Source organism: Chiloscyllium plagiosum, unplaced genomic scaffold, assembly GCF_037043375.1.
Source record: "Chiloscyllium plagiosum isolate Xiang-an unplaced genomic scaffold, Cpla_swu_hap1 HiC_scaffold_14, whole genome shotgun sequence".
Taxonomy (NCBI): domain Eukaryota; kingdom Metazoa; phylum Chordata; class Chondrichthyes; order Orectolobiformes; family Hemiscylliidae; genus Chiloscyllium; species Chiloscyllium plagiosum.
In genome coordinates, this window is record NW_028270152.1 from 53468238 (window position 1) to 53491142 (window position 22905).

Sequence of the window (22905 nt, forward strand, 5' to 3'; positions counted from 1 at the left end):
TCCCGGAACAGTGCGCTGACAGCGTGTCCCGGAGCAGTGCGATGACAGTGAGTCCTGGAGCCAGGAACTGACCGCGTGTCCCAGTGCAGTGCACTGACAGCGGGTCCCGGAGCAGCGCAGTGACAGCGTGTCCCGGGGCAGCACACTGACAGAGTGTCCCGCAGCAGCGCACTGAGTGCGTGTCCCGGAACAGCGCACTGAAAGCGTATCCCGCAGCAATGCACTGACAGCGTGTCCTGGAACAGCGCACTGACAGCGTATCCCGGAACAGCGCACTGACAGCGTGTCCCAGAATCGTGCACTGACAGCGTGTCTCGGAGCAGCGCACTGACAGAGTGTCCCAGAATAGCGCACTGACAGCGTGTCCCGGAGCAGTGCATTGACAGCGAGTCCCGGAACAGTGCCCTGACAGCGTGTCCCGGAACAGTGCACTGACAGCGTGTCCCAGATTCGTGCACTGACAGCGTGTCCCGGAACAGTGCACTGACAGCGTGTCCGGGAGCAGTATACTGTCAGGGTGTCCTGGAGCAGGGCACTGACAGCGTGTCCTGGAGCAGTATACTGTCAGTGTGTCCTGGAGCAGTGCACTGACAGCGTGTCCTGGAGCAGTGCACTGACAGCGTGTCCTGGAGCAGTGCACTGACAGCGTGTCCGGGAGCAGTATACTGTCAGTGTGTCCTGGTGCAGTGCACTGACAGCGTGTCCGGGAGCAGTCTACTGTCAGTGTGTCCTGGAGCAGTGCACTGACAGCGTGTCCTGGAGCAGTATACTGTCAGTGTGTCCTGGAGCAGTGCACTGTCAGTGTGTCCTGGAGCAGTGCACTGACAGCATGTCCGGGAGCAGTATACTGTCAGTGTGTCCTGGAGCAGTGCACTGACAGCGTGTCCTGGAGCAGTATACTGTCAGTGTGTCCTGGAGCAGTGCACTGACAGCGTGTCCCGCAGCAGTGCACTGACAGCGTGTCCCGCAGCAGTGCACTGACAGCGTGTCCTGGAACAGCGCACTGACAGCGTGTCCCGGAACAGCGCACTGACAGCGTGTCCCAGAATCGTGCACTGACAGCGTGTCTCGGAGCAGCGCACTGACAGAGTGTCCCAGAACAGTGCACTGACAGAGTGTCCCAGAATAGCGCACTGACAGCGTGTCCCGGAGCAGTGCATTGACAGCGAGTCCCGGAACAGTGCACTGACAGCGTGTCCGGGAGCAGTATACGGTCAGGGTGTCCTGGAGCAGGGCACTGACAGCGTGTCCTGGAGCAGTATACTGTCAGTGTGTCCTGGAGCAGTGCACTGACAGCGTGTCCTGGAGCAGTGCACTGACAGCGTGTCCGGGAGCAGTATACTGTCAGTGTGTCCTGGAGCAGTGCACTGACAGCGTGTCTGGGAGCAGTATACTGTCAGTGTGTCCTGGAGCAGTGCACTGACAGCGTGTCCGGGAGCAGTATACGGTCAGGGTGTCCTGGAGCAGGGCACTGACAGCGTGTCCTGGAGCAGTATACTGTCAGTGTGTCCTGGAGCAGTGCACTGACAGCGTGTCCTGGAGCAGTGCACTGACAGCGTGTCCTGGAGCAGTGCACTGACAGCGTGTCCGGGAGCAGTATACTGTCAGTGTGTCCTGGAGCAGTGCACTGACAGCGTGTCCTGGAGCAGTATACTGTCAGTGTGTCCTGGAGCAGTGCACTGTCAGTGTGTCCTGGAGCAGTGCACTGACAGCATGTCCGGGAGCAGTATACTGTCAGTGTGTCCTGGAGCAGTGCACTGACAGCGTGTCCTGGAGCAGTATACTGTCAGTGTGTCCTGGAGCAGTGCACTGACAGCGTGTCCCGCAGCAGTGCACTGACAGCGTGTCCTGGAACAGCGCACTGACAGCGTGTCCCGGAACAGTGCACTGACAGCGTGTCCCAGAATCGTGCACTGACAGCGTGTCTCGGAGCAGCGCACTGACAGAGTGTCCCAGAACAGTGCACTGACAGAGTGTCCCAGAATAGCGCACTGACAGCGTGTCCCGGAGCAGTGCATTGACAGCGAGTCCCGGAACAGTGCACTGACAGGGTGTCCCGGAACAGTGCACTGACAGCGTGTCCCAGATTCGTGCACTGACAGCGTGTCCCGGAACAGTGCACTGACAGCGTGTCCGGGAGCAGTATACGGTCAGGGTGTCCTGGAGCAGTGCACTGACAGCGTGTCCTGGAGCAGTATACTGTCAGTGTGTCCTGGAGCAGTGCACTGACAGCGTGTCCTGGAGCAGTGCACTGACAGCGTGTCCGGGAGCAGTATACTGTCAGTGTGTCCTGGAGCAGTGCACTGACAGCGTGTCTGGGAGCAGTATACTGTCAGTGTGTCCTGGAGCAGTGCACTGACAGCGTGTCCGGGAGCAGTATACTGTCAGTGTGTCCTGGAGCAGTGCACTGACAGCGTGTCCTGGAGCACTGCACTGATAGCGTGTCCGGGAGCAGTATACTGTCAGTGTGTCCTGGAGCAATGCACTGACAGCGTGTCCTGGAGCAGTGCACTGACAGCATGTCCGGGAGCAGTATACTGTCAGTGTGTCCTGGAGCAATGCACTGTCAGTGTGTCCTGGAGCAGTGCACTGACAGCATGTCCGGGAGCAGTATACTGTCAGTGTGTCCTGGAGCAATGCACTGTCAGTGTGTCCTGGAGCAATGCACTGACAGCGTGTCCGGGAGCAGTATACTGTCAGTGTGTCCTGGAGCAGTGCACTGACAGTGTGTCCTGGAGCAGTATACTGTCAGTGTGTCCTGGAGCAGTGCACTGACAGCGTGTCCGGGAGCAGTATACTGTCAGTGTGTCCTGGAGCAGTGCACTGACAGCGTGTCCGGGAGCAGTATACTGTCAGTGTGTCCTGGAGCAGGGCACTGACAGCCTGTCCGGGAGCAGTATACTGTCAGTGTGTCCTGGAGCAGTGCACTGACAGCGTGTCCCGCAGCAGTGCACTGACAGCGTGTCCTGGAGCAGTATACTGTCAGTGTGTCCTGGAGCAGTGCACTGACAACGTGTCCGGGAGCAGTGCACTGACAGTGAGTCCTGGAGCAGGGAACAGACAGTGTGTCCCGGAGCAGCGCACTGACAGCGTGTCCCGGAGCAGCGCACTGACAGCGTGTCCTGGAGCATTGCACTGACAGCGTGTCCCGGAGAAGCGCACTGACAGCGTGTCCCGGAGCAGTGCGCTGACAGTGAGTCCTGGAGCAGGGGACTGACAGCGTGTCCCGGTGCAGTGCACTGACAGCGTGTCCCGGAGCAGTGCACTGACAGCGTGTCCCGGAGCAGTGCACTGACAGCGTGTCCCGGAGCAATGCACTGACAGCATGTCCCGGAGCAGTGCACTGACGGCGTGTCCCGGAGCAGTACACTGACAGTGTGTCTCGGAGCAGTGCACTGACAGCGTGTCCCAGAGCAGTGCACAGACAGTGAGTCCCGGAGCAGTGCACTGACAGTGGGTCCCGGAGCAGTGCACTGACAGTGTGTTCTGGAGCAGGGAACAGACAGCGTGTCCCGGAATATTGCACTGACAGCGTGTAACGGAGCAGTGCACTGACAGCGTGTACCGGAGCAGTGCAATGACAGTGTGTCCTCGGGCAGTGCACTGACAGCATGTCCCGGAGCAGCGCACCGAGAGCGTGTACCGGAGCAGTGCACTGACAGCGTATCCCGGAGCAGGGCACAGGCGCGTGTCCCGGAGCAGTGCACTGACAGTGTGTCCTCGGGCAGTGCACTGACAGCGTGTCCCGGAACAGCACACTGAGAGTGTTTACCGGAGCAGTGCACTGACAGTGTGTCCTCGGGCAGTGCATAGGCGCGTGTCCCGGAGCAGCGCACCGACAGTGTGTCCTCGGGCAGTGCATTGACAGCGTGTCCCGGAGCAGTGCACTGACAGCGTGTCCCGGAGCAGTGCATTAACAGCTTGTCCCAGAGCAGCGCATTAACGGTGTGTCCTGCAGCAGCGCATTGACAGCGTGTCCCGGAACAGCGCACTGACAGCGTGTCCCAGAACAGCGCACTGACAGCGTGTCCCAGAACAGCGCACTGACAGCGTGTCTCGGAGCAGCGCACTGACAGAGTGTCCCAGAACAGCGTACTGACAGCGTGTCCAGGAACAGCGCACTGACAGCGTGTCCCGCAGCAGCGCACTGACAGCATGTCCCGGAACAGTGCACTGACAGCGTGTCCCGGAGCAGCGCACAGAAAGCATGTCCTGGAGCAGGGCACTGACAACGTGTCCCGGTGCAGTGCACTGACAGCGTGTCCAGGTGCAGTGCACTGTCAGTGTGTCCTGGAACAGCGCACGGACAGCGTGTCCCAGAGCAGCGCACTGACAGTGTGTATGGAGCATATTCTGTCAGCATGTCCCGGAGCAGCGCATTGACAGCGTGTCCTGGAGCAGTGCACTGACAGTGTGTTCTGGAGCAGGGAACAGACTGTGTGTCCAGAACAGCGCACTGACAGCGTGTCCTGGAGCAGCGCACTGACAGTGTGTCCGGGAGCAGTGCACTGACAGTGTGTTCTGGATCAGTGAACAGACAGTGTGTCCACGAGCAGTGCACTGACAGTGTGTTCTGGAGCAGGGAACAGACAGTTTGTACTGGAGCTGTGTGCTGACAGTGAGTCCTGGAGCAGGGAACAGACAGTGTGTCCCGGAGCAGCGCACTGACAGCGTGTCCCGGAGCAGCGCACTGACAGCGTGTCCTGGAGCATTGCACTGACAGCGTGTCCCAGAGCAGTGCACTGACAGCGTGTCCCGGAGCAGTGCACTGACAGCGTGTCCCGGAGCAGTGCACTGACAGCGTGTCCCGGAGCAATGCACTGACAGCATGTCCCGGAGCAGTGCACTGACGGCGTGTCCCGGAGCAGTACACTGACAGTGTGTCTCGGAGCAGTGCACTGACAGCGTGTCCCAGAGCAGTGCACAGACAGTGAGTCCCGGAGCAGTGCACTGACAGTGGGTCCCGGAGCAGTGCACTGACAGTGTGTTCTGGAGCAGGGAACAGACAGCGTGTCCCGGAATATTGCACTGACAGCGTGTAACGGAGCAGTGCACTGACAGCGTGTACCGGAGCAGTGCAATGACAGTGTGTCCTCGGGCAGTGCACTGACAGCATGTCCCGGAGCAGCGCACCGAGAGCGTGTACCGGAGCAGTGCACTGACAGCGTATCCCGGAGCAGGGCACAGGCGCGTGTCCCGGAGCAGTGCACTGACAGTGTGTCCTCGGGCAGTGCACTGACAGCGTGTCCCGGAACAGCACACTGAGAGTGTTTACCGGAGCAGTGCACTGACAGTGTGTCCTCGGGCAGTGCATAGGCGCGTGTCCCGGAGCAGCGCACCGACAGTGTGTCCTCGGGCAGTGCATTGACAGCGTGTCCCGGAGCAGTGCACTGACAGCGTGTCCCGGAGCAGTGCATTAACAGCTTGTCCCAGAGCAGCGCATTAACGGTGTGTCCTGCAGCAGCGCATTGACAGCGTGTCCCGGAACAGCGCACTGACAGCGTGTCCCAGAACAGCGCACTGACAGCGTGTCCCAGAACAGCGCACTGACAGCGTGTCTCGGAGCAGCGCACTGACAGAGTGTCCCAGAACAGCGTACTGACAGCGTGTCCCGGAACAGCGCACTGACAGCGTGTCCCGCAGCAGCGCACTGACAGCATGTCCCGGAACAGTGCACTGACAGCGTGTCCCGGAGCAGCGCACAGAAAGCATGTCCTGGAGCAGGGCACTGACAACGTGTCCCGGTGCAGTGCACTGACAGCGTGTCCAGGTGCAGTGCACTGTCAGGGTGTCCTGGAGCAGTGCACTGTCAGCGTGTCCTGGAGCAGTGCACTGACAGCGTGTCCTGGAGCAGTGCACTGACAGTGTGTCCTGGAGCAGTGCACTGACAGCGTGTCCTGGAGCAGTGCACTGACAACGTCGCCCGGAATAGCGCACCGACAGCGTGTCAAAGAGCAGCGCACTGACAGTGTGTCCTGGAGCAGTGCTCTATCAGCGTGTCCTGGAGCAGCGCACTGACAACGTGTCCGGGAGCAGCGCACTGACAGTGTGTCCTGGAGCAGTGCATTAACAGCTTGTCCCAGAGCAGCGCATTAACAGTGTGTCCTGCAGCAGCGCACTGACAGTGTGTCCTCGGGCAGTGCACTGACAGTGTGTCCTCGGGCAGTGCACTGTCAGTATGTCCTGGAGCAGAGCACCGACAGCATGTCCTGGGGCAGTGCATTGACAGCGTGTCCTGGAGTAGTGCACTGACAGCATGTCCGGGAGCAGTACACTGTCAGTGTGTCCTGGAGCAGTGCACTGACAGCATGTCCTGGGGCAGTGCATTGACAGCGTGTCCTGGAGCAGTGCAGTGACAGCGTGTCCCGGAGCAGCGCACTGACAGCGTTTCCTGGAGTAGCGCACTGGCAGTTTGTCCCGGAGCAGTGCACTGACAGTGAGTCCTGGATCAGGGAACTGACAGCGTGTCCCGGAGAAGTGCACTGACAGTGAGTCCTGGAGCAGTGCATTGACAGCGTGTCCCGGAGCAGTGCACTGACAGCGTGTCCCGGAGCAGTGCTCTGACAGCGTGTACCGGAGCAGTGCACTGACAGCGTGTCCCGGAGCAGTGCACTGACAGTGTGTCCTGGAGCAGTGCTCTGACAGCGTGTACCGGAGCAGTGCACTGACAGCGTGTACCGGAGCAGTGCACTGACAGTGTGTCCTCGGGCAGTGCACTGACAGCATGTCCCGGAGCAGCGCACTGAGAGCGTGTACCGGAGCAGGGCACAGGCGCGTGTCCCGGAGCAGCGCACTGAGTGTGTTTATCGGAGCAGTGCACTGACAGTGTCTCCTCGGGCAGTGCACAGGCGCGTGTCCCGGAGCAGCGCACTGACAGTGTGTCCTCGGGCAGTGCACTGACAGCGTGTCCCGGAGCATTGCACTGACAGTGTGTCCTGGAGCAGTGCATTAACAGCTTGTCCCAGAGCAGCGCATTAACAGTGTGTCCTGCAGCAGCGCACTGACAGCATATCCTCGGGCAGTGCACTGACAGTGTGTCCTCGGGCAGTGCACTGTCAGTATGTCCTGGAGCAGTGCACCAACAGCATGTCCTGGGGCAGTGCATTGACAGCGTGTCCTGGAGTAGTGCACTGACAGCATGTCCGGGAGCAGTACACTGTCAGTGTGTCCTGGAGCAGTGCACTGACAGCATGTCCTGGGGCAGTGCATTGACAGAGTGTCCCGGAGCAGTGCACTGACAGCGTGTCCCGGAGCAGCGCACTGACAGCGTTTCCTGGAGTAGCGCACTGACAGTTTGTCCCGGAGCAGTGCACTGACAGTGAGTCCTGGATCAGGGAACTGACAGCGTGTCCCGGAGCAGTGCACTGACAGTGAGTCCTGGAGCATTGCATTGACAGCGTGTCCCGGAGCAGTGCACTGACAGTGTGTCCTGGAGCAGTGCACTGACAGCGTGACCCGGAGCAGTGCATTGACAGCGTGTCCCGGAGCACCGCACTGACAGTGAGTCCCGGAGCAGCGCACTGACAGTGTGTTCTGGAGCAGGGAACAGACAGCGTGTCCCGGAATATTGCACTGACAGCGTGTACCGGAGCAGTGCACTGACAGTGTGTCCCGGAGCAGCGCACTGAGTGCGTGTCCTCGGGCAGTGCACTGACAGCGTGTCCTGGAGCAGCGCACTGAAAGTGTTTACCGGAGCAGTGCACTGACAGTGTGTCCTCGGGCAGTGCACAGGCGCGTGTCCCGGAGCAGCGCACTGACAGTGTGTCCTCGGGCAGTGCACTGACAGCGTGTCCCGGAGCAGTGCACTGACAGCGTGTCCCGGAGCAGTGCATTGACAGTGTGTCCTGGAGCAGTGCATTAACAGCTTGTCCCAGAGCAGCGCATTAACAGTGTGTCCTGCAGCAGCGCACTGACAGCGTGTCCTCGGGCAGTGCACTGACAGTGTGTCCTCGGGCAGTGCACTGTCAGTATGTCCTGGAGCAGTGCACCGACAGCATGTCCTGGGGCAGTGCATTGACAGCGTGTCCTGGAGCAGTGCACTGACAGCCTGTCCCGGAACAGTGCACTGACAGCGTGTCCGGGAGCAGTACACTGTCAGTGTGTCCTGGAGCAGTGCACTGACAGCATGTCCTGGGGCAGTGCATTGACAGCGTGTCCCAAAATAGTGCAACGACAGCGTGTCCCGGAGCAGCGCACTGACAGCGTTTCCTGGAGTAGCGCACTGACAGTGAGTCCCAGACCAGTGCACTGACAGTGAGTCCTGGATCAGGGAACTGACAGCGTGTCCTGGAGCAGTGCACGGACAGCGTGTTCTGGAGCAGTACACTGACAGTGTGTCTCGGAGCAGTGCACTGACAGCGTGTCCCAGAGCAGTGCACTGACAGTGAGTCCCGGAGCAGTGCACTGACAGCGTGTCCCGGAGCAGTGCACTGACAGCGTGCACCGGAGCAGTGCACTGACAGTGTGTCCTCGGGCAGTGCACTGACAGCATGTCCCGGAGCAGCGCACTGAGAGCGTGTACCGGAGCAGTGCACTGACAGTGTGTACCGGAGCAGTGCACTGACAGTGTGTCCTCGGGCAGTGCACAGGCGCGTGTCCCGGAGCAGCGCACTGACAGTGTGTCCTCGGACAGTGCACTGACAGTGTATCCCGGAGCAGTGCACTGACAGTGTGTTCTGGAGCATTGCATTGACAGCGTGTCCCGGAGCAGCGCACGGACAGCGTGTTCTGGAGCAGTGCACTGACAGTGTGTCCTGGAGCTGTGCATTGACAGCGTGTCCCGGAGCAGCGCATTAACAGTGTGTCCCGCAGCAGTTCACTGACAGTGTGTCCAGGAGCAGTGCACTGACAGTGTGTCCTCGGGCAGTGCACTGACAGCGTGTCCCGGAGCAGTGCACTGACAGTGTGTCCTGGAGCAGTGCATTGACAGCGTGTCCCGGAGCAGCGCACTCACAGTGAGTCCCGGAGCAGTGCACTGACAGTGAGTCCCAGAGCAGTGCACTGACAGCGTGTTCTAAAGCAGTGCACTGACAGTGTGTCCCGGAATAGTGCACCGTCAGCGTGTGCTGGAGCAGCGCATTGACAGCGTGTCCCGAAGCAGCGCACTGACAGCATGTTCTAAAGCAGCGCACTGACAGTGTGTCCCAGAGCAGTACCCTGACAGTATGTTCTGGAGCCGGGAACTGACCGCGTGTCCCAGTGCAGTGCACTGACAGCGTGTCCCGGAGCAGTGCATTGACAGCGTGACCCGGAGCAGTTCACTGACTGCGTGTCCCGGAACATTGCACTGACAGCGTGTCCCGGAGCAGCGCACTGACAGCGTATCCCGGAATATTGCACTGACAGCGTGTACCGGAGCAGTGCACTGAGAGCGTGTACCGGAGCAGCGCACTGACAGTGTGTCCTCAGGCAGTGCACTGACAGCGTGTAATCGGGCAGTGCACAGGCGCGTGTCCCGGAGCAGCGCACTGACAGTGTGTCCTCGGACAGTGCACTGACAGCGTATCCCGGAGCAGTGCACTGACAGTGTGTTCTGGAGCATTGCATTGACAGCGTGTCCCGGAGCAGCGCACGGACAGCGTGTTCTGGAACAGTGCACTGACAGTGTGTCCTGGAGCTGTGCATTGACAGCGTGTCCCGGAGCAGCGCATTAACAGTGTGTCCCGCAGCAGTTCACTGACAGTGTGTCCAGGAGCAGTGCACTGACAGTGTGTCCTCGGGCAGTGCACTGACAGCGTGTCCCGGAGCAGTGCACTGACAGTGTGTCCTGGAGCAGTGCATTGACAGCGAATCCCGGAGCAGTGCACTGACAGTGAGTCCCGGAGCAGTGCACTGACAGCGTGTTCTAAAGCAGTGCACTGACAGTGTGTCCCGGAATAGTGCACCGACAGCGTGTGCTGGAGCAGTGCATTGACAGCGTGTCCCGAAGCAGCGCACTGACAGCATGTTCTAAAGCAGCGCACTGACAGTGTGTCCCAGAGCAGTACCCTGACAGTATGTTCTGGAGCCGGGAACTGACCGCGTGTCCCAGTGCAGTGCACTGACAGCGTGTCCCGGAGCAGTGCATTGACAGCGTGACCCGGAGCAGTTCACTGACAGCATGTCCCGGAACATTGCACTGACAGCGTGTCCCGGAACAGCGCACTGACAGCGTATCCCGGAATATTGCACTGACAGCGTGTACCGGAGCAGTGCACTGAGAGCGTGTACCGGAGCAGCGCACTGACAGCGTGTCCCAGAGCAGTGCATTGACAGCGTGTCCCAGAGCAGTGCGATAACAGCGTGTCCCGGAGCAGTGCAATCACAGCGTGTCCCGGAGCAGTGGACTGGCAGCGTGTCCTGGAGCAGCGCACTGACAATGTGTCTGGAGCAGTGCATTGACACTGTGTCCTGGAACAGCGCACTGACAGCGTGTACCAGAGCAGCGCACTGACAGCGTGTACCAGAGCAGCGCACTGACAGCGTGTCCTCGGGCAGTGCACTGACAGCGTGTCCCGGAGCAGCACACTGACAGTGTGTCCTCGGGCAGTGCACTGACAGCGTGTCCCGGAGCAGCACACTGACAGTGTGTCCTCGGGCAGTGCACTGACAGCGTGTCCCAGAGCAGTGCACTGACTGTGTCCTGGAGCAGTGCACTGACAGCGTGTCCCAGAGCAGTGCACTGACAGTGAGTCCCGGAGCAGTGCACTGACAGTGAGTCCCGGAGCAGTGCACTGACAGTGTGTTCTGGAGCAGGGAACAGACAGCGTGTCCCGGAATATTGCACTGACAGTGTGTACCGGAGCAGTGCACTGACAGCGTGTCCAGGAATAGTGCACTGACAGCGTGTTCCGGAGCAGCGCATTGACAGCGTGTCCCGGAGCAGCGCATTGACAGCATGTCCCGAAGCAGCGCACTGACAGCGTGTTCTAAAGCAGCGCACTGGCAGTGTGTCCCAGAGCAGTGCACTGACAATATGTTCTGGAGCAGGGAACATACAGTGTGTCCCGGAGCAGCGCACTGACAGCGTGTCCCGGAGCAGCGCACTGACAGCGTGTCCCGGAGCAGTGCACTGACAGTCAGTTCTGGAGCAGAGAACTGACAGCATGTCCCGGAGCAGTGCACTGAAAGCGTGTCCCGGAACAGTGCACTGACAGCGTGTTCTGGAGCAGTGTACTGACAGTGTGTCCTGGAGCAGCGCACTGACAGTGTGTCCTGGAGCAGCACACTGACAGCGTGTTCTAAAGCAGTGCACTGACAGTGTGTCCCGGAATAGTGCACCGACAGCATGTCCTGGAGCAGCGCATTGACAGCGTGTCCCGAAGCAGCGCACTGACAGCATGTTCTAAAGCAGCGCACTGACAGTGTGTCCCGGAGCAGTACCCTGACAGTATGTTCTGGAGCAGGGAACAGACAGTGTGTCCCGGAGCAGCGCACTGACAGCATGTCCCGGAGCAATGCGCTGACAGTGAGTCCTGGAGCAGGGAACTGACAGCGTGTCCCGTAGCAGTGCATTGACAGCGTGACCCGGAGCAGTTCACTGACAGCGTGTTCCGGAACATTGCACTGACAGCGTGTTCCGGAACATTGCACTGACAGCGTGTCCTGGAGCAGTGCACTGACAGTGAGTCCTGGAGCCGGGAACTGACCGCGTGTCCCATGCAGTGCACTGACAGCGTTTCCCGGAGCAGTGCATTGACAGCGTGACCCGGAGCAGTTCACTGACTGCGTGTCCCGGAACATTGCACTGACAGCGTGTCCCGGAGCAGCGCACTGACAGCGTATCCCGGAATATTGCACTGACAGCGTGTACCGGAGCAGTGCACTGACAGCGTGTACCGGAGCAGTGCACTGACAGTGTGTCCTCGGGCAGTGCACTGACAGCATGTCCCGGAGCAGTGCACTGACAGCGTGTCCCAGAGCAGTGCATTGACAGCGTGTTCTAAAGCAGCGCACTGACAGTGTGTCCCGGAGCAGCGCACTGACAGTATGTTCTGGAGCAGGGAACAGACAGTGTGTCCCAGACCAATGCACTTACAGTGAGTCCTGGAGCATTGTACTGACAGCGTGTCCAGGAGCAGTGCACTAACAGCGTGTCCCGGAACAGTGCACTGACAGCGTGTTCTGGAGCAGTGTACTGACATTGTGTTCTGGAGCAGTGCATTGACAGCGTGTCCTGGAGCAATGCACTGACAATGTGTCCTGGAGCAGCGCTCTGTAATGCGTGTCCCGGAGCAGCGCACTGACAGCGTGTCCCGGAGCAGTGCATTGACAGCGTGTCCCAGAGCAGTGCAATCACAGCGTGTCCCGGAGCAGTGCAATCACAGCGTGTCCCGGAGCAGTGGACTGGCAGCGTGTCCTGGAGCAGTGCACTGACAACGTGTCTGGAGCAGTGCATTGACACTGTGTCCCGGAACAGCGCACTGACAGCGTGTACCGGAGCAGTGCACTGACAGAGTGTCCCGGAGCAGCGCACTGACAGGGTGTCCTCGGGCAGTGCACTGACAGCGTGTCCCGGAGCAGCGCACTGACAGTGTGTCCTCGGGCAGTGCACTGACAGCGTGTCCTGGAGCAGTGCACTGACAGTGTCCTGGAGCAGTGCATTGACAGCGTGTCCCGGAGCAGCGCTTTAACAGTGTGTCCCGCAGCAGTGCACTGACAGCGTGTCCCGGAGCAGCGCACTGACAGCGTATCCCGGAATATTGCACTGACAGCGTGTAAAGGAGCAGTGCACTGACAGCGTGTACCCGAGCAGTGCACTGACAGTGTGTCCCGGAATAGTGCACCGACAGCGTATCCCGGAACAGCGCATTGACAGCGTGTCCTAAAGCAGTGCACTGACAGTGTGTCCCGGAGCAGCGCACTGACAGCGTGTCCCGGAGCAGTGCACTGACAGTATGTTCTGGAGCAGGGAACATACAGTGTGTCCCGGAGCAGCGCACGGACAGCGTGTCCTGGAGCAGCGCACTGACAGCGTGTCCCAGACCAGTGCACTTACAGTGAGTCCTGGAGAAATGCACTGACAGCGTGTCCAGGAGCAGTGCACTGAAAGCGTGTCCTGGAACAATGCACTGACAGCGTGTTCTGGAGCAGTGTACTGACAGTGTGTCCTGGAGCAGCGCACTGACAGCGTGTCCCAGAGCAGCGCACTGACAGCGTGTTCTAAAGCAGTGCACTGACAGTGTGTCCCGGAATAGTGCACCGACAGAATGTCCTGGAGCAGCGCATTGACAGCGTGTCCCGATGCAGCGCACTGACAGCGTGTCCCGGAGCAGCGCACTGACAGCGTGTCCCGGAGCAGTACCCTGACAGTATGTTCTGGAGCAGGGAACAGACAGTGTGTCCCGGAGCAGCGCACTGACAGCGTGTCCCGGAGCAGTGCGCTGACAGTGAGTCCTGGAGCATTGCACTGACAGCATGTCCCGGAGCAGTGCACTGACATTGTGTTCTGGTGCAGTGCACTGACAGCGTGTCCCAGAGCAGTGCATTGACAGCGTGACCCGGAGCAGTTCACTGACAGCTGTTCCGGAACATTGCACTGACAGTGTGTCCCGGAACAGCGCACTGACAGCGTGTCCCGGAGCAGTGCGCTGACAGTGAGTCCTGGAGCCGGGAACTGACCGCGTGTCCCGGAGCAGCGCACTGACAGCGTATCCCGGAATATTGCACTGACAGCGTGTACCGGAATAGTGCACCGACAACGTGTCCCGGAGCAGCGCATTGACAGCGTGTTCTAAAGCAGCGCACTGACAGTGTGTCCCGGAGCAGCGCACTGACAGCGTGTTCTAAAGCAGCGCACTGACTGTGTGTCCCGGAGCAGTGCACTGACAGTATGTTCTGGAGCAGGGAACAGACCGTGTGTCCCAGACCAATGCACTTACTGTGAGTCCTGGAGCATTGTACTGACAGCGTGTCCAGGAGCAGTGCACTAACAGCGTGTCCCGGAACAGTGCACTGACAGCGTGTTCTGGAGCAGTGTACTGACATTGTGTTCTGGAGCAGTGCATTGACAGCGTGTCCTGGAGCAGTGCACTGACAATGTGTCCTGGAGCAGCGCACTGACAGCGTGTCCCCGAGCAGTGGACTGACAGCGTGCCCCAGAGCAGCGCACTGACAGTGTGTCCTGGAGCAGTGCACTGACAGCGTGTTCTAAAGCAGTGCACTGACAGTGTGTCCCGGAATAGTGCACTGACAGCGTGTCCTGGAGCAGCGCATTGACAGCGTGTCCCGGAGCAGTGAATTGACAGCGTGTCCCGGTGCAGTGCTCTGACAGCGTGTCCCGGAATAGTGCACCGACAGCGTGTCCCAGAACAGCGCACTGACAGCGTGTCCTGGAGCAGCGCTCTGTCAGCGTGTCCCGGAGCAGCACACTGACAGCGTGTCCTCGGGCAGTGCACTGACAGCGTGTCCCGGAGCAGCGCACTGACAGTGTGTCCTCGGGCAGTGCACGGACTGTGTGTCGGAGAGCAGTGCACTGACAGCGTGTCCCGGAGCAGTGCATTGACAGTGTGTTCCCGAGCAGTGCACTGACAGTGAGTCCCGTGCAGCGCACTGACAGCGTGTCCCCGAGCAGTGCACTGACAGCGTGTCCCAGTGCAGTTCACTGACAGTGTGTCCCGGAGCAGTGCTTTGACAGCGTGTCCCGGAGCAGTGCATTGACTGCGTGTCCCGGAGCAGTGCAATGACAGCGTGTCCCGGAGCAGGGAACTGACAGTGTGTCCCGGAGCAGGGAACTTACAGTGTCCTGGAGCAGCGCACTGACAGAGTGTCCCAGAGCAGCTCACTGACAGTGTGTCCCAGAGCAGCATATTGACAGCGTGTCCCTGAGCAGTGCACTGACAGAGTGTCCAGGAGCAGTGCACTGACAATGTGTCTGGAGCAGTGCATTGACAGCGTGTCCCGGAGCAGCACACTGACAGTGTGTCCTCGGGCAGTGCACTGACAGCGTGTCCCAGAGCAGTGCACTGACTGTGTCCTGGAACAGCGCACTGACAGCGTGTACCAGAGCAGTGCACTGACAGCATGTCCCGGAGCAGCGCACTGACAGCGTGTCCTCGGGCAGTGCACTGACAGCGTGTCCCGGAGCAGCACACTGACAGTGTGTCCTCGGGCAGTGCACTGACAGCGTGTCCCAGAGCAGTGCACTGACTGCGTCCTGGAGCAGTGCACTGACAGCGTGTCCCAGAGCAGTGCACTGACAGTGAGTCCCGGAGCAGTGCACTGACAGTGAGTCCCGGAGCAGTGCACTGACAGTGTGTTCTGGAGCAGGGAACAGACAGCGTGTCCCGGAATATTGCACTGACAGTGTGTACCGGAGCACTGCACTGACAGCGTGTCCAGGAATAGTGCACCGACAGCGCGTCCCGGAGCAGTGTGCAGCGACTCCCTGAGCAGTGTGCAGTGCGTCCCGGAGCAGTGTGCATCGAGTCCCGGAGCAGCGTGCAGTGAGTCCCGGAGCAGCGTACAGTGTGTCCCGGAGCAGCGTGCAGGGAGTCAGTGAGCAGTGTGCAATGAGTCCCGGAGCAGCGCACAGCAAATCCTGGAGCAGCGTGCGCTCAGCGAGACCAGGAACAGGGATCTCTGGAGCAGTGTCAGAGGAAGCTGGTACAATTACAACATTTAAAGGGCGTTTGGATGGTTTTATGAATAGGAAGGATTTGGAGATATATGGGCTGGGTGCTGGCAAGTGAGACTAGATTTTTTTTGGATATCTGGTTGGCATAGTTGAGTTGGACCGAAGGGTCTGTTTCCGTGCTGTACATCTCTATGACTCTATGGTTCTATTTGTATCAAGGTACTTGTATCAATGATGGCACCATAAGAAGCAGACATAGTAAAAGCTTTTCACTGAACTTCTACAATAGAGTACACGGGTCAGTAAAGGATATTCTATTCTGTCTTTTACTTTTGAGGTAGTTTTGTATCCAAATGGCTAGTTTTCCCTGTATTCCATGTGATCTAACTTTTCTGACCAGTGTACCATGGGGAACCTTGTCGAACACCTTACCGAAGTCCATATAGATCACGTCCACCGCTCTACTTTTATCAATCTTCTTCATTACTTCTTTAAACAAATCAATTTAGTGAGACATGATTTCCCACTGACAAGGCCATGTTGACTATCCCTAATTAGTCCTCGCCTTTCCAAATAAATGTAAATCCTGTCCCTCAAGATTCCCTCCGACAACTTGCCCACCACTGATGTCAGGCTCACCAGCCTATTGTTCCCTGGCTTGTCCTTACCATTGTCCTTAACTAGTGGCACCACGTTAGCCAACGTCTTTTATAATAGACAATAGGTGCAGGTGTTGGCCATTCTGCCCTTCGAGCCTGCACCATCATTCATTATGATCATGGCTGATCATCCTCAATCAGTATCCTGTTCCTGTCTTATCTCCATAACCCTTGATTTCACTATCCTTGAGAGCTCTATCCAACTCTTTCTTCAATAAATCCAGAGACTGGGCCTCCACTGCCTACTGCGGCAGAGCATTCCACACAGCCACCACTCTCTGGGTGAAGAAGTTTGTCCTCATCTCTGTCCTAAATGGCCTACCCCTTATTTTTAAGCTGTGTCCTCTGGTTCGGCACTCACCCATCAGCGGAAACATGTGTCCTGCCTCCAGAGTGTCCAATCTTTTAATAATCTTATGTGTCTCAGTCAGATCCCCTCTCAGTCTTCTAAACTCAAGGGTATACAAGCCCAGTTGCTCCAATCTTTCAACATAAGATAGTCCCGCCATTCCAGGAATTGACCTCGTGAACCTGTGCTGCACTCCCTCAATAGCCTCTTTCCTTAAAATATTCCAGGTGTGGTCTCACCAAGGCTCTGTACAGCCGCAGAAGAACCTCTTAGCTTCTATACTCAATCCCTCTTGTTATGAAGACCAGCATGCTATTAGCCTTCTTCACTACCTGCTGTACCTGCATGCTTACCTTCATTGACTGGTGTACAAGAGCACCCAGATCTCTCTGTACTGCCCCTTTACCGAAATTGATTCCATTAGGTAGTAATCTGCCTTCCTGTTCTTGCCACCAAAGTGGATAACCATACATTTATCCACCTTAAACTGCATCTGCCATGCATCTGTCCACTCACCTAACCTGTCTAGGTCACCCTGTAATCTCCTAACATCCTCCTCACATTTCACCCTGCCACCCTGTATCATCAGCAAATTTGCTAATGTTACTATTAATACCATCTTCTATATCATTAATACATATTGTAAAAAGCTGCGGTCCCAGCACTGATCCCTCCGGTACCCCACTGGTCGCCGCCTGCCATTCCAAAAGGGAGCCGTTTATCACTACTCTTTGTTTCCTGTCAGCCAACCAACTTTCAATCCAAGTCAGTACTTTGCCCCCAATACCATGCACCCTAACTTTGCTCACTAACCTCCTATGTGGGACTTTATCAAAGGCTTTCTGAAAGTCCAGGTACACTATATCCACTGGATCTCCCTTGTCCATCTTCAGAGTTACATCCTCAAAAGATTCCAGAAGATTAGTCAAGCATGATTTCCCCTTCATAAACCCATGCTGACTCTGACCTATCCTGTTACTGCTATCCAGCTGTGTTGTAATTTCATCCTTTATAATAGACTCCAGCATCTTTCTCACCACTGAGGTCAGACTAACTGGTCTATAATTTCCTGCTTTCTCTCTCGCTCCTTTCTTAAAAAGTGGTACAACATTAGCCACCCTCCAATCTGCAGGAACTGATCCCGAATCTATCGAACTCTGGAAAATAATCACCAACACATCCACGATTTCTTGAGCCACCTCCTTCAGTACCCTGGGATGTAGACCATCAGGCCCCGGGGACTTATCAGCCTTCAGACCTAACAGTCTCTCCAACACCAATTCCTGGCAAATATAAATGCCCTTCAGTTGAGGTCCTTCAGCCACTGTTACCTCTGGGAGATTGCTTGTGTCTTCCCCGGAGAACACAGATCTGAAGTACCAATTCAACTCTTCTGCCATTTCTTTGTTCCCCGTAATATATTCCCCTGTTTCTGTCTTCAAGGGCCCAATTTTAGTCTTAACCATTTTTTTTGCCTTTCACATACCTAAAAAAGCTTTTACTATCCTCCTTTATATTTTTTGCCAGTTTACCTTCGTACCTTATTTTTTCTCTGCGTATTTCCTTCTTAGTAATCCTCTGTTGTTCTTTAAAAGCTTCCCAGTCCTCTGTTTTCCCACTCACCTTTGCTATGGTATACTTTTTCTCTTTTGACTTTATATGTTTCTTAACTTCCCTCATCAGCCACGGCCACCCATGCCTCCTCCTAGGGTCTTTCTTCCTTTTTGGAATGAACTGATCCTGCATCTTCTGCATTATACACAGAAATATCTGCCATTGTTCCTCCACTGTCATCCCTGCTAAGGTATTGCACCATTGAACTTTGGCCAGCTCCTCCCTCATGGCTCCATAGTTCCCTTTATTCAACTGAAATATTGTCACTACCGATTGTACCCTCTTCCTTTCGAATTGCAGATTGAAGCTTATTGTATTATACCTCCTAATGGCTGTTTCACTTTGAGGTCCCTTATCAATTCTGGTTCGTTGCACAATACCAGATCCAGAATTGCCTTCTCCCTGATCGGCTCCAGCACCAGCTGTTCTAAGAATCCATCTTGGAGGCACTCCACAAAGTCTCTCTCTTGAGGTCCATTATCATCCTGATTCTCCCAGTCTACCTGCATGTTGAAATCCCCCATAACAACTGTAGTAACATCTTTGCGACAGGCCAATTTCAGCTCCTGATTCAACTTACACCCTACATCCATACTACTGTTTGGGGGTAGTTCCAAGAGGGTCTTTCTACCCTTAGAATTTCTCAGAGAATTTTGTACTCTGCCTTCTGTTGAGATGACTTTTGCTGAACTGTAACAGAGGAGAGTCCAGCTTTATGGCTCAGTGGATATGGCTCCATGATGATGCTGCTTCAGCTTCAGTGGAAGCAGCCTGGCTTGGTAATCTTCCACAATCCCCAGGTCACTCCTCAATGATGAAGACAACATTGACCTCTCCAGGGTCACCAGTACAACAGGTGACAGTCATACCTTGTGAAAATGCATTGAAAGGCCCACGCTACACTGAACTCTATCTACTAATTAACAAGAAAGCTCAAGGCAATTATTCCTGGAACACTTGAAGAAGACTGATGATGTGCATTTGTACTGACCTTTACTTTGATTTTCCAGCAGGAACTTTCAGTAGGAATTGGAAACTTCAACTGGCCATGCACAATGGCTATTGCGACAGGAGGTGAGGATTTTTTAAAATGGTACATATCCCCAAATCCTTTGCCTCAGTGAGTTTCGACTTTGTACAAATGCCAGAACATGTGTTAAGGGGAGATAAAAAGAGAAAAAACAACTTCAAGATGATTGCAATTGCAATCAGCACTGATTAACCAAGATGCCAACTAGCATTTTTTTCAGAGGTGGAGAAAACCCATCTCCTTGACTGTGCACTGACCCCACCTCCGCCACCACCCCCCCCCCCCCCCCCCCCCCCCCCGCCCCCACCCTCCCACACAACCCACCCTATTGTCCACACAAATCTAATGCTGCCAGTTCCAGGGTACTTGCTATGGAGGTAGGGAGTTTGGTTATGCTTACAATGCTGAAGCCTGCTTCTAAATGGGAATCCTTATGGGTATGCATTCTCGATAGTGTCGAGAAATAAATGCAGTAGTGGAGCTACTGTAACCTCAATCTTAGCTAGCTCACTGGTTCCATTTGTTTTCATTATGATATCTTCATTGGCGATTTACAAAAACAATAGATTATAATATTATCTTTTTTGTGCATTTTAGGTTAAATCCCAGCTTAATGAGAGAACCATTTCATCTTGATGTTGGATGTAACACCGTATTAATAAATGATTTCGAATCTCATTCCTTGGGGCCATAGATTTAATATTGCGATTGTAGCGAAACCACTTCTGAGTAGGATCATTACTCTAGCGTGTGATGTTTAAACTGTACGTTATTTTCTCATTCCGCCAACTAATGGCAGTGCAGGATTGCTATGGCTGCCTGGTTATGACAGTCTTGGCATAAAACTAATTTCTCACCCAACATCCTTTGCATAATATTATACACAAGGTTTTCCAACTGAAGGAGGAATAATTCCTTAGCTTCTTGGGGCATGAGTACAATTTCAAATTTCCAATACAAGCGAATTAGAATCATATTTAAATCAAGTTACATTTGGCAGCAGTAACATTCATTTTTCACCTTCAGACATATATGTTACAACACAAGACAAAATCAAGTTAATTAAATGCACTGATGTGATTTCCAAGAAAATGCATACTAGACTAACGTACTGTGAAGAATAAATGCCTGACCTTCTGCTTCTGTGACTTCGTATGTTCCACTCGACAATATTTATGTTGCAGTACTGCAGTGGCTGTGGGAGAGCCAACTCCAGGCAACAAAACATGGCCAGAGGATTGGAAACTGCAGAATTAATAGCAACACTTGGTGCTGGCAGCAGATGAAACAAATCCAAATCTGCAGGAAAAAATAGACTAGGAACTGCGCGCTATGCCTTGTTTCAGTCACAGTTTAGAGAATCAGCTGTTTTCCCTTGACTGGATTCATTCGTTGAACAAATCCCCAGCTAATTATCATTTTGGTCATAACAAAACACAAAAGAAGATTGTTCCCAGTCTCTCTTGTTTTGTTGTTCCACTGTGTTCTTTAGATAAAGCAGGATTCCTGACTCAAATTTCTGTAATGTGATGGCCTGCTATTGTTTCTGGCCCTTGGTTGGGCAGCGATATAATAAAAAAGCTAAATATCCAGCAAAGAGTGGTTTCAGTGTGAAGGATTTCTGCCATCAGATTAAGGCATCATAAAAGTCACTTACTGGATTACTTTGTGTGACACACTGAAATGCTTCAGATCCCTGGAGAGCTACTATTCTGGACCGAGACATCAAGGGGTGAGTGGAATAACATGCATCAGCAAATTTCATGATCTTGAATTGCAATTGGCAGATATCTGAGGAAGGAGATTTCAGTTCTGGCAGGCTGGTGCAAGCAGCAGATTGACGAAGAGATGCAGTCTGTTCAACCAGCTGTGACAGGCCAACCAGCATGCTGTGATGCAAGGATGTAATGTCAAAGCACAACAGACTGCACAGCATCAAAGACACTTCCAATGCTCTGAACCTTTAAAGGACTCCTTCTGTTTTGCTGGCTCAATATTTGGAATCAGGCGCTGATGTGAAAGGTTTGGGTCTTCCTTTCCTTTGATCCTCCACTTTTACTAGCCTGCCTCTAGCATGTGATTAAGTACATTTGGTGAAAAGACTTTCTGTATGCTAAATAATTTGTAACCATCTAGGGATATTTTGAAGGTGCACTTTTCACAACTTCCTCCACTGTACGTTCTATTGAGATTATCATTACTCCTGTAATTGCCGACTGGAATTTATGTTTGATTCTTACAAATCTGAAATGAAACTGTTATCAGAATAAAAATTAAAGCCCTGATATACAAGCGGTTCATCTGTTTTCACCAGCAGAACTGCTCCAGGAAGCAATGAATTTTCTGTGCAGACCCCATTGATGTTCTGCTTCTTTAAGAAAATTTGTACAGGAGATGTGGGTGTTGCTAACCAACCAGAATTTATTACTGATCTCAAATGGCTCAGAACACAGTTAAGATCCAACTGCATTGCTGCCACTATGCAGGCCAGACCAGCTCAGGATGTCGGATTTCTTTGCCTAAAGATTATTAATGAACCATAAGGGTTTTTACCTCAATGATTGTGCCATTGACATTAGGCCAACTTCCTTTTTACATTTTAATTGGATTCAGGTTTTACCACCTGTTGTGGTCTGATTTGAACGCGTGTCTTCAGAAAATGAGCTTAGGGTTCTGGATTACTTGTCCAATTATTACCACAACCTTACTGCCTTCCCATATTTAGCTCAATTTGGGTGAGCATCTCTTTTGTGTTTCTGCCTTTGTTTGGGAATTTGCCATTGTTGACCTTAAAGTCCCTCTCTATTTTTTCTAAACCCTTGCTCGGCTGTTTCATTAATTGCATCTAGTGTTATAAATGAAACAAATGAGCTAGTATATCACCGTGACATTATTGCCTCGATTAAATATGTCAACCTGTATTAAGGTGAGTTTATCTGTTTGCTGACTTAGCCACTGCTGGAAAATCTAATGGGTGAAAAGAATTATGTTGGTTTTGTTTCTGCCCCTCAGCTACTGTAGCACCACTGTTAAACGGGTAAAGACGTTGAGGAAAATCTTAATTTATGTCAGAGTTATTAATCAGGTACTTATTGTGCAGCGTTCTGCCCAGCAGCAAGAAGAATTTTGCATAAAATAAATAGATTGATTGAACATGTTGGGTTCTTAGAATGTAATCGGTACAGAGAATATGGAGAGACAGTATACAGTAATGTGTACTGTTCTAGAAGGAGTACAGAGAGGCCTTGGTATACATTTAGACAAGCTATTAGAGGTAGCAGGTCAGGTAGACAGAGTTCCTAATAAAGCATGCAGTATTCCAGGCCTCATTAATATGGCAAGGTTGCAGGGAAAAGGCAGGGGATGGGTAATGAGTCAAAATGTACAGAGAGCCAATGTAGACGCAATGGGATGACCAGTCTCCTTCTGTACCATAACAATTTAGTGATTCTGTGACACAATGATGGCGTTGCGATATTACGATTTGCTAACTGCACGCTTTAGACCAACTCAAGTGGAATTTGCATTAATTTTCCAAGGTTGACTCATTTGCACAGATTCAGGTTTGAACAGACAGAAGGAGCAATGATGTGAAAAGAAAGTTACAAGGTAGAATTAACAGACTATATTAGAATAGGAGGAATAATGTTCTGAAAGTTTTTTTGAAAATTTTTTCAAAGTTCGGTTGAAAAATAATCGA